The sequence below is a fragment of the Ranitomeya imitator genome, chromosome 2, assembly GCF_032444005.1.
Source record: "Ranitomeya imitator isolate aRanImi1 chromosome 2, aRanImi1.pri, whole genome shotgun sequence".
NCBI lineage: Eukaryota > Metazoa > Chordata > Amphibia > Anura > Dendrobatidae > Ranitomeya > Ranitomeya imitator.
Genome location: NC_091283.1, coordinates 748,736,010 through 748,748,566, shown reverse-complemented (window position 1 = coordinate 748,748,566; position 12,557 = coordinate 748,736,010).

Sequence of the window (12,557 nt, the reverse complement as noted above, 5' to 3'; positions counted from 1 at the left end):
AGTCGATGCCTATTCATAACGCTAAAACTTTTGCCAAACCTTAGCTAAAAATATTTATTTTATAAGCTATGATTTTCTAATTTGGGAAGTTCTAGAGAACTAGAAAATGTATTAGAATGTAAAGTTGTTGAGGACTTTAGATATTCCATAAACTGAATTAAAATATTCGACTATAAACTAATTTTATGAATATTTGAGTGTGTAAATATACCAACATACAATATATTCTGCCAGCAGATAAGACTGTGCTATGGATTTGGGGTGTAATTACAGATAACATAATACCGTGCAAAAACAGAATCCCAAGCAACTACAACTTTGAGCCAATGTGTAGCAGTTCAACCATTTACTTGGCTTTTGCGCTTTGTTTTAAAGATGAGATCAGAGTGTGAAGAGTGTGGCGGGAGGGTGATGATTGTGTTGGCATTTTCAGCGTTCTTTATTCCAGCTATGAAGAATCCCTTAAGGCTGGCCCTTGCTTACCAATTCATCAGTTCTCTAAAGTGAATGGGCTTAGAAGCCCATATATGAATCCGGGAGCGCTGAAACAATAGTCTGAAGTTAAAACGATGGAGCTGGGTAATAACGTATTCACCCATTCTGTGGCAGCAGAAAGCTGCATTCTTCATACAGGGGTTAATACACGTTGTGCAATCTATTTGAGCAGAGATCCTGCAAAAAACACAAATATACGAAAGTGTATTAAGACGGCATGGATAATGAATCCTTGTCTTAACATGGTGATTCTCCGTTTCACCTGCAGCAAATGGTCACTCCACAGATTGCCACTCAGACCAGTAACCAACTAATATAAAAATAAAGAAGGATGTTGGTTGGAGGTGGGGGCTCGGGGGCGAAAAATGAGATGTTAGCAGAATTCACCTGGTTGTCCGTTTGGAACTTGTACTCCCAGCATGCCTTTACAACATAGGAACCGGAGGGGAGTCACAGCGCAGCTGAGAGTCTCGGCTTAATCTTATGCACCATTAAGCACTCAGCAGCAAGCCAGTACTGTTCATATACATCATCCACGCTTAATAAACATAATGATGACATAAGATGTAATTCTAGATGAATTTTCATTTTATAGGGAAATGGAGAATTCCAGTAGAAGGGAAAAAAGTAAATTATCTGGGAAGTACAAAATAAATGATGTTTCTCTGAGATGAATAGAGGTGTTAGCAGAAAAGACGAGAAGGGGGAAAAGGGAGAAGGGATTGGGAAGAAAGAAGTGAGGGGGAAAAGAAATGAGCGAGAAAGTTAAGCATAAACGGAAGAAATAAAACAATGGACACACGATGCATGAAAAGAGAGACAGAGGAGCTTTTTTTGTTGTTCCATGGGTGTTATGTTATTTTTAATATTGCAGGCTGTGATGGACAGGGAGACCTCAGCAGTCTCATCCATCTCTGGAAGAATGAAAAGATGTGAAGTTTGGATGGTGTTAACTTACGGGGAGAAAATTTAATTCTGATGAAAGTAGGAAAAGAAATTGGCGCTCAGCATCTGCACGGCCAAGAGAGGCCAAGACAGGGCCATCAGCTACAGCTATAGTCAAGTTCCTAGTATGTGAAATTAGTGAAGGGGGAAGGAAAGACAGTGTCTCTCATAAACTGTCTTCATTACAGCAAAGCATCCAATCCCATAAATGTTGACTGCCGCCTCCTGATTCTGACGTAGGGTGAGGTCTGACCTTGCCCTCCCAGAGAGCTTCGTGAGATTCCTGTTAAAGTATAAGATCAGCGGCGTTCTGTCCCCTTCACAAGATGTGTTTAGTTTGTCAACTGATGTGAGGGAAAACTGGCATCTACAAATGCAGTTTTGGTACAGTGTGTTCTTGGGCTGTTAAAAAAGGCACATGAGGAGTGATGTTGATTGAAAGGCAGTGAAATGTCTGATAGGAAACATTGTGTAAGGTTGCTGGAATGGCCCTGAGGGATAGATAGAGCTGTAGGCACACCAACTTCAGCTTACAGTACACACATAAATCACATCTCTCATGTGCTATGACTGCTTGCTTTATGTATAGCGCTGGGCTGATCCAGGGAGAAATCTCATTTTTTTGGAGTGGATTTTTTTCTTCTATAAGAAACAGGAAAAAGCATCCATGATTTGTTTTTGCTCATTGACTTAATTTCACCAACAGGTTCGTGTTTAATTTGGTGATGTTTAATTTGGATTACCTCCAGTTCCAGTTTTGCTTCTTATGGGTTTAATAATATTTTTTTTTCTTAAAATAAAGTGATGCTCATTTACATTATGTAAAAGTTTATTTTAGTGTATAGCTGTCTCATTCATTTACTGCTAACATAGAGAGCCTTTAATTTGTATATTGATTTTATTTATAAAAATGTAATTCATACATTGACATATTAATTGTGCTAGCCTTTTTTTCTGCACTATCTTATTCAAACTTGTTCCAAAGAGCATTTCTTAACAGTGATAAAAAGACCTGAATATTCAGATGTGACCCCAATTATGCCAGATTCCTACTCTACTCACATTACCCTCAAGGAGAACCAGAAAGCAGAGATGAGTCCTTAAGAGGAACAGGTCAAAAGTGGGCACTTTTTGCTCTTATTTTATTCCTGCTGACCCACAGTATACCTTTTTTTTTCAGTTTGTTTTTTAAATTCTCCACACAGTTCAAGAGATATGGGCCTTTTTATCTACAGCTCAATACTCGATCGAGTATCGTGGGTGTTCGAGCACGATCGTTACTAGATCAAGTATTAGGGGTGCTCAAGCACCATGCTCGAGTCCCCACCCCACATGTTTGGCGCCTGTTAGAAAGCCAATTACCATACAGAGATTTCCTGACATACATGGTGGCTACTGGCATTACTATGATTAGCCGACAGCATTGCGTCATGGGGTCTTATATAAGACTCAGTGACGCAATGCTCGGCACACAATCCTCAAGAAGCAGTTCAGAGAGAGTTGTTATAGTAGGGAGAGGATATTTTAGAGCAGACATATAGAATAGACAGTGTTTAAAGGGAAGCTGTCACCTCAAATTGGTGGGATATGTAAATGCCTTTTTTCCGGTCCGATGGGCGGCGTTTCGTCTTCATTTCTCCACCCCATCCGTCCCTGTTGTCCCCAATATGTTCTTGGATTAGAGTACTTGTCCTCCACATAGTTCACGTGTGTGCAATGCAATCTTCGCTCGCGCACACGTAGTATGCTTTGCCCAACTGCGGGCAAAGCCGAAAAGCATTACGGCGCATGCGCCCGCGCACTATGTCCCAGAACACAGCTAAATACTTCTGGAACATAGTGTGTGGGCGCATGCACAGTAATGCTTTTGGCTTTGCCCGTAGTTGGGCAAAGCATACTGCGCGTGCGCGAGCGAAGATTGCATTGCACACACGTGAACTATGGAGGATAAGTACTCTAATTCACGAACATATTGCGGACAACAGAGACGGATGGGGTGGAGAAATGAAGACAAAATGCCGCCCATTGGACCGGAAAAAGGCATTTACATATCCCGCCAATTTGAGGTGACAGGTTCCCTTTAATATAATATTGTTATTGCAGTACTTGTAAACTGCTGCTGCAGCATTAAAAGATAAGTCATTTTCAGCTTTAAATATTTTCCTTTCTCTACTAAAATCAATGTTACCTGCATTCATTTTAAGCATAGTTTCGGATTAGAGGCATAAAGGCCATGTTTAATATTGCAATTGGAGTACTTTCCCCTGAGGAAGGCAGACACCGAAATGCGCGTCGGGGTTGGGTGCATCCTAGGGACTCTGCAGTGTGCTTCAAGGTAATTATTTGGAGTTTTTCATTTGGAGACTGTATTCGGGCAGCATATGTATATTATCACTAGGTATTGGATCATCCAGCGATTGTGCTGATCTTTCTCCATTTCTCCTCTACACTAAGCATATGCACTTTAGTACTATATATACTTTTTGCATTGTATACCTTACTCATGTCACTTTCTGTATGCACTTTTACTGCACTTTTCTTGGAGTGGCAGCATATCAAGCAATTTTTCTAGCTATTTAATTGTAGCACATGTTCACCGCCGTCAACTTATCAGTCCCTTTGGTGTGCCCCTCAAGTTCTGGTATTGTCCCCACCTTTTATTATTTTGGTATTTATTAAATAAAATTTGTATTTTATTTTAATCACTGGACTTATTTCAGGTGTTCTTCTTTGTCATTGATCGCATTTTCTGATTGTCCTCATTGAACTATCCATGTAGGCACAACGCAGAGGCGTGGATATCTTATATTATATTATATTGCACATATTGCCACGGATATTGTGTGTGCATTTTGCTTTGAGTTTTCTTCTCAATTGGAGTACTTGTATACCGCTGCTTAAAAGAAAAGTCCTGTCAGGACTAAATATTTTCCCTTCTCTAGTGAAACTACTGTTACCGCCATTCAGTTTAGGGATAGTTTTGGATTAGGGGAATCTAGGCAGAGTTTAACATAGCTGTTGCAGTAATTGAATACTGCCGCTGCACCATTAAAAAAAGGACTTTTAATTTCCCTATTAATACCTGAAAGTTTGCAGGCATATAAATATACACCTAATTTAAAATGTGCAGGGCATGCAACGGAAAGAGAAGTGGGCATGCTGCTAATGGTGCACAAAGAGGCCGAAGCCTTGGTCCAGGTGAAACTGTGCCTGCTGCCGGAGCACAGCAAACTCACTCAGTTATGAGACATAGTTTCCTATTCCACTTTCCATGGGGGCACGGGACACCACTCTTGAAACCAGAACAGTGTGAACAGGTGGTCGGTTGGATGGAAGACAATGTTTCCAGTAAGTTTCCCCGCACCACCCTGTCTCCTACACAGTACAGACTGACTAGCCAAGAGTCTGGACCACATAATCCTTACCCTGATCTTCTTTCCTCTCATCATGGCAAGTCCCAGAAGATAAGTGATCCCACACTCAGACACTCCGAGGAGCTCTTTAAATTTCCATTTATTTATTCTGGTCTCTTGCCCTGCATACTTCAAGTGGGACATGAGGAGCTCATGTGTAGTGATGCCCAAATATTTGATCAACCACAGTCAGAAGAAAATGATAATGGGGAATGGCAATTAGTGTCTCAAGACTCAGAGTTATATGATGATAATAATAATAATCTTTATTTTTATATAGCGCTAACATATTCCACAGCGCTTTACAGTTTGCACAAATTATCATTACTGTCCCCGATGGGGCTCACAATCTAAATTCGCTATCAGTATGTCTTTTTGAATGTGGGGGGAAACCGGAGTACCCGGAGGAAACCCACGCAAACACGGAAAGAACATACAAACTCTTTGCAGATGTTGTCCTTGGTGGTATTTGAACCCAGGACTTCAGCACTGCAAGGCTGCCACTGTGCTACCCCATGATAAGACACAGTTGCCAAAAAGTGATGTTGCTAAGTCAAATCACGAAGACCAGAGTGTGGAAATGGGAGACGAGGTGGTGGACGATGAAGTCACTGACCCAACCAGGGAAGGTGCCATGCAGATCAAGGCCAACAGCACACAGGGGGAGGGATTTGCAGCACTGTAACAAGCAGGAAGAGGCAGTGGGGTAGCAAGAGGGAGAAGGCGGGCAACTGTTCCCTAGAGCACTTATATGTGTGAAGTTCCCAGGCAACAAGTTAGGTTTTCCCCAGTCTGGCGCTTTTTAAAGAAAGTGCTGTACCAAGACCAGTAGAGCTTGACCACTACCAGCCTGACCACCACAAGTATACTGAAGCACATGTCATCAAAGCACCTGACTAGGTGGGCTGAACACCTTTGTCTGCAATTGGTGTCTGTGGGTGACACCACTACTTATTACTATTATTATTGCTACGTGCTTGCCAATCCTCTGTCCAGGACGCAGGCTTGGAGGCCTCCTGCCCTGCACCTGCCATTGCACAGCACCATCAGCAACAATGTTCAATTCCATGTTAAAGCACAGTGTTCAGCTGTCCCTATTCCAGGTCTTGGAACTAGTGATGAGCTAACGTGCTTGGATAACATCTTATACGAGCACACTAGGGTGTTTTCCGTGCTTGTATATTATGTTCTGGATGCTGCGGCTGCATAATTTGCGGCTGTTAGACAACCTCAACACATGTGGGGATTGCATAACAAACAGGCAATCCACATATGTGTTTAGGCTGTCTAACAGCCAAAAATCATGCAGCCGCAGAAACTAGAACATAATATACGAGCACACCCAGATGGTCAGTTAACACCCAAGCATGTTTGGATAAGATGTTATCCGAGCATGTTCGCTCATCACTACTTGTTATGCAAATGAAAATACCCAGCCACCTACCCACAGGCCCAATTACTAAATGGCCACATGTCCAGACTGCTTGTCCTGGAAATATTACCGTTTACTCTTGAGGACTGTGGATGTGTGGATGAGCTGAAGAGGAGAAGGAGATGGAGAGTCGTCCTCCTGGTGGGGACAGGGAAGTCTTGCCTGATGGGATTCTGGGACACATTACTGACTTTATGTGCCTCTGCCTTTCTAGTGACGTTTGTGTTATTCGCATTTTGGCCAACACTCATTATTGGTTGTTCACCCTTCTCGACTCATGGAACAAGGAGACATTTATATTCATCTTTCCTGAGGTGGAGAAGGCTAGCAAAATGGTGCAAAACCAGAAGACTGACGGCAGAGGTCATAGATCCTTGGGCAAGCAAGTAGGAGAGATGAGGGAGACACACATTAGGTCCAACAGAAGCAGGGGAACAGTATCAAAGGTCTGGGACAGTTTCATTAGACCCTCCAAGTGCTCAAACCCTGATGCACGGATAGTCTGACAAGGAGAGAAAAGTTCTTGAAGATGGTGGAGAAGTACCTCGCCCACCGTACCAGCGTCCTCCGAGATTCCTCTGTGTCGTACATCTATCTACTTCTACTGAAAAGATACATAACCACTTTAGTGGTTAGGGAATGCAACTCTTGTTATCTTGCTCCTAACAATGGTTTATCTATCAGATATTACACCAATTTAAAAAAAATACCTTGTGTTTGGTTGCTTGTCTGTTCTGCCTGGCTAACAAGTCACAAATATAATTTCTAACCCTGCAGGGACAATATCATTCAAAGAATAAAATAAGTCAAATATAACACTCTATTTTTAAGACTTACAACACCAAAACACTTGTTTTTTTACTTGTTTTTTTTAACGGCCTTCAGCTTGATCTTGAACCGTAACGACTTGATGGATGAACACTCTGTAGGAAGATTGATCTTGTGCAAGCCTAGATAGGTCCATCAGGGTATTCTCAGCCTTTAGCTTGATACTATCAAGCCATCAAGTTGCTGGTTTTCTACTTTGCCTTTTCCTTCTATTCTTCCAACTACAATGTACTTAATTCATTGCTCTCTTTGTATGGTATGTGTGGTGCCCCATGGTCCTGGTCATCACAGTAATGTTGCTTTCCTCAAAGGGAGAGTGATGCTACGTTTGGAGGCAAGAAAGGATAACTGTAACCAGGTACCACAAACATGCAACACATTCACACTCCAGGCCACCGGGGGGGGGGGGAGGCTTTTGATCCGATTTATTAGGTGACTCCCCATATTTATAACTGGTAGAATCATATAGAAACTGAAGCGTATTTTGAACAACGTATAACAATCTTTATTAGAATAAATACAGACAAACACATGTCTAAAAGTAGTACCCACAGGTTGATGAGCCAAAAAACATAAGTGGCACAACTACTGAGCAGCTAATCTGGCAAGCCCTAGTGAACCATAGTAATGTGTTATATTGCTATATGAGACGGGACTCCTGCAAGGGGGATCACAGCAACCCACAAAATATACACAGCTAAAAGCCACAGTATATAGCCATAATGGTGTGTCAGAGTTGTCATGCACAAAAATATAATAGGCAGCAGGAAAATATATGTCTGTACTTGCAGCAACCGTTATATAACTAAATAACAGGGTCTTACCAGAGCTCAGGAGATGGAGCCACAGCCCCTACGCGCGTTTCGGCGCTGTGCCTTCATCAGGGGGAGTGGCATCATACTCCAAACATGCTCCTTTTAAGCTGCGATCAGCCAATGGGGATAACCCATTGTCCGATAGTCAGGAAATGCGCTTCAGATGAACTGCATGCCGGTACATGTAGTCCCGGATCTATGTATACCTATGAGTCGGCGCACGCAACACCTGAATCCCTATAGAGGGGAAAGGCACGCCCACACGTCATCAGAGGCAAGCAATGTGCTGGGCACAAGCCGCCAACCGCGCGGCCGCACACGGAAGGAGACCTGGCCCAGCAACCCGCCCACCCCAACGACGCGCGCCAGACACCCCCCCGGCGCATCAGTGCGCAAGCATACCGGCCATGAAAGATGACACAGTACCGAAATCTCAGCCGTAAGTATACAAACAAAGAGTGCTATAAATAATTGCAGAGATCTCCCTGTTTAGACAACAAATAGGTACCGAGACAACATCACACCCGATATAGGTATGCAGACAAAGAGCGCTATCAATAATTACAGAGATCTCCCTGTTTAGACAAAGAAAAGGCACCCAAACAACATCACACCCGATCATAACTAGACAATTACATAAATATATTGTAAGATTATATGGAAACGAAGGAAGGAAGTGTAATCAATAACAAATAGCATAAATAGTGTAAGTACATAAAAAGTGTGCATGAACCTACATGTAGTGTGAGGGACCCATGCTTACAAAAAGAATGATTATTGAAATTTAAATAATGGTCAAAAAATTGACCAGATTAAAAATATAAGTTGAAAGTGCCGGACACAGGTCCATAACAAATATGTGAACAGTGCAAAAAGCCCAAAGGGCAGAAATAATTAAAAGAGGCTCTGATATATGGATTATGTAAGTGAAAGTGCATAGTTACTATGTGTTGCCCAAGAGGCATTACTAAACATATGTACGAAAAAACAACAACAACAAGCAAAAGCTCGTATATTGCTGAAACTTCATTTAGTGCAAATAAAAAAGTGCAGTAAACTAAAAGGGAGAAAAGACCTCCTTCATTTCATCTCCACATAAACCAAACAAAAATTTATTTATGCTATTTGTTATTGATTACACTTCCTTCCTTCGTTTCCATATAATCTTACAATATATTTATGTAATTGTCCAGTTATGATCGGGTGTGATGTTGTTTTGGTGCCTTTTCTTTGTCTAAACAGGGAGATCTCTGTAATTATTGATAGCGCTCTTTGTCTGCATACCTATATCGGGTGTGATGATGTCTCGGTACCTATTTGTTGTCTAAACAGGGAGATCTCTGCAATTATTTATAGCACTCTTTGTTTGTATACTTACGGCTAAGATTTCGGTACTGTGTCGTCTTTCATGGCTGGTACGCTTGCGCACTGATGCGCCGGGGGGGTGTCTGGCCGAGGCGCACGTCGTTGGGGTGGGCGGGTTGCTGGGCCGGGTCTCCTTCCGTGTGCGGCCGCGCGGTTGGCGGTTTGTGCCCAGCACGTCGCTCGCCTCTGATGACGTGTGGGCGTGCCTTTCCCCTCTATAGGGATTCAGGTGTTGCGTGCGCCGACTCATAGGTATACATAGATTCGGGACTACATGTACCGGCATGCAGTTCATCTGAAGCGCATTTCCTGACTATCGGACAATGGGTTATCCCCATTGGCTGATCGCAGCTTAAAAGGAGCATATTTGGAGTATGATGCCACTCACCCTGATGAAGGCACGGCACCGAAACGCGCGTAGGGGCTGTGGCACCATCTCCTGAGCTCTGGTAAGACCCTGTTATTTAGTTATATAACGGTTGCTGCAAGTACAGACGTATGTTTTCCTGCTGCCTATTATATTTTTGTGCATGACAACTCTGACATGCCATTATGGCTATATACTGTGGCTTTTAGCTGTGTATATTTTGTGGGTTGCTGTGATCCCCCTTGCAGGAGTCCCGTCTCATATAGCAATATAACACATTACTATGGTTCACTAGGTCTTGCCAGATTAGTTGCTCAGTAGTGGTGCCACTTATGTTTTTTGGCTCATCAACCTGTGGGTAGTCCTTTTAGATATGTGTTTGTCTGTTTTTATCCTAATAAAGATTGTTATACGTTGTTCAAAATACGCTTCAGTTTCTATATGATTCTATCTAATATTGCGTAGAACCGGTGCGTACTAATGATTGGTATGGATGCCATATGACAGTACAACTAGTTACTATATAACCATTCTTCCAATCATGGGATTATTGTTTGATTTTCCATATATATAACTGGTAGTCTGTAGGGAAAGTTAGTGAGTTCCAGACAGCAGTCTGAGGTGGACAGAGGGTTTACGGAGCTGTGTAGGCCACAGTGCTACAGCTCCTGGAAAGAGACATTTAGAAAGCAGAATTGATTGCAGTGAGCATGCAGGAGAGGAAGCACAGGAGAGTATACCAGAGGGAGACCAGCCCTGAGCTGGCTGCATCTTTCTGAGGCGCAGAAATCCGGTAGCCAGAACAATGAGGTTGTAAGGACCTCCACACCTTACATCAGAGATCGGCAGGACAGCTGAACTTCAAGTTCCCTGGCCGACCCAACACCCAGGAGGCACGGTGACACCCTTCTGAGCCGGGTCATCTAAGAGATCCTATAAACAGGCTCAAGTCACCAGTCATACGGGTTATGTACTATCCTACCTGGGGAACAGAGAGAAAGAGATAACATCTGTGAGGACCTTATGTGAAGCTTCTAGCAGTAAGGGACTACACCACTACAGTGCAAAGGAAGGCTTTTCATTTTCCACCTGGATAAGGGGACTCTGGACTTGCCTCCAAACTGGCCGGACCCTACCTGCCCTGTGATCCAGTGCCCTGGACTGTGGCTGCTGAAGTCTTCAGTAAACAAGGTAAAGAGACTGCAAATCTGTGTCCTTGTTCCTTACTGCACCTCTCACCATTCTACCATCTACCTACTGGGAAGCCCTGGGGATCTACAGTACTTCACCTGTGGGAAGGTAACCATCTAGCTGCCATAACATCACCCCAGGGGGCCCCTTAAAGCAGCGCTGGTCACCCTGACCGAACACCATAAGTGACATCACGAAAAATAGATTTTATCCCTTTAAAGACCTTTCCTCCTTTTACATGGGTGCCCAGGGCCACGGACCAGGTCGCAGCCACCGGGACATCCCCCTATGAACACTGGACCCGGTACCGAGTACCCCGCTGCCCTGACGGGGCAATCCATATGTCCAAAGTAAGCAAGTCATAGCTTGGTTATCCTTGCTTCATGTGACATGACTGGCTTGACTTGTTCCAAAATGAATATGTCTGTTCTTCTTGCCATCCACAGTATTAATAATATTCTTATCCAGCACCACATTTCAAAGGCGCTGATTTGTCTTCTGTCTTGTTTCTTTATTGTCCAGGTTTCACATCCATATGTTACCACAGAAAAGACCAAACTATGTACTAGCCATGTCTTCGTCGTCAGTGAATTTGAAGACCTTATGCAGTGATTTCATTATTGATTTACCCATAGCTATTCTTCTATTGAATTCCATTGTCTTCGCTGCATCTTGAGTGATCAATAATCGAGTAGATTGAATTCCTTTGCAACGTCCAGATGGTCGCCATCCATCTCAAATATGTCCTGGTCATTCTGGGCAGTAGTCAATATCTTTGTTATTTTTGTGTTGAGTATCAGTGCCATGTTCAAACTTTCCATCTTTACACTATGCAATATGTCCTTCATTCCATCAGTGCTTGGTGCTATCAATATTGTATCGTCTGCATATTTTAGATTGATTCATCCAGATTTCCCAAAAATAGCTTCTGCTATAAAATGAAGAGAAATGGTGACAGGATGCAGCCTTGTCTGATGCATTGTTCTACATTGAACCATGTTGTGACACCGTGTTCCGTTTGGACTGTTGCTTCTTTGTCGATGTAAAAGTTCCTAATGAGTAGAGATAAGCAAACCCGTGGATGTTCGGGTTTGCCAAGTTCAATGAACATAAAGTAAAAAGTTCAGTTTGGTTCCGAATTTGACCTCAAGCTTGACCCTGTACCCGAACCTAATAGAAGTCAATGGGGACCCAAACTTTGGTGCTTTAAAATGGCTGTAGAATGGTCATAGTGAGGACTAGTGGGGTGCAAATGGAAGCCAAATGAGAAGGACAATTGCCCTGCAAAAAAAAATGTGAATAGGAAAATTACTTAAAAGGATTCTGTCACCATAGTAATAATTTGAAAAATAGAAAGTAAATGAATAGCCTAAAAACTTTAACAGCATCACAGAGACTAACTACTTCCAGTTCAGTTAAACAGAGTACCCCCTACGAAACAGCTTACAAATGTCACCGACAGACCATTGGGCAGAGTACCCCCTAAGAAGCATTTAACAAATTTCACCCACAGACCATGGGGCAAACTACCCGTACATTAGCAGATTACAAATTTCACCCCACAAAAATGGGACAGAGTAACCTCCTAGAACAGCTTACAAATTTTGCCCAAAGAGCAAAGGGCAAAGTACCCTCACAGCTCCAAAATGTCTGCTCTAGTAGCATATGTTCCAAATGCTGCCAATGAAAAGCTTGTAGTATGATCT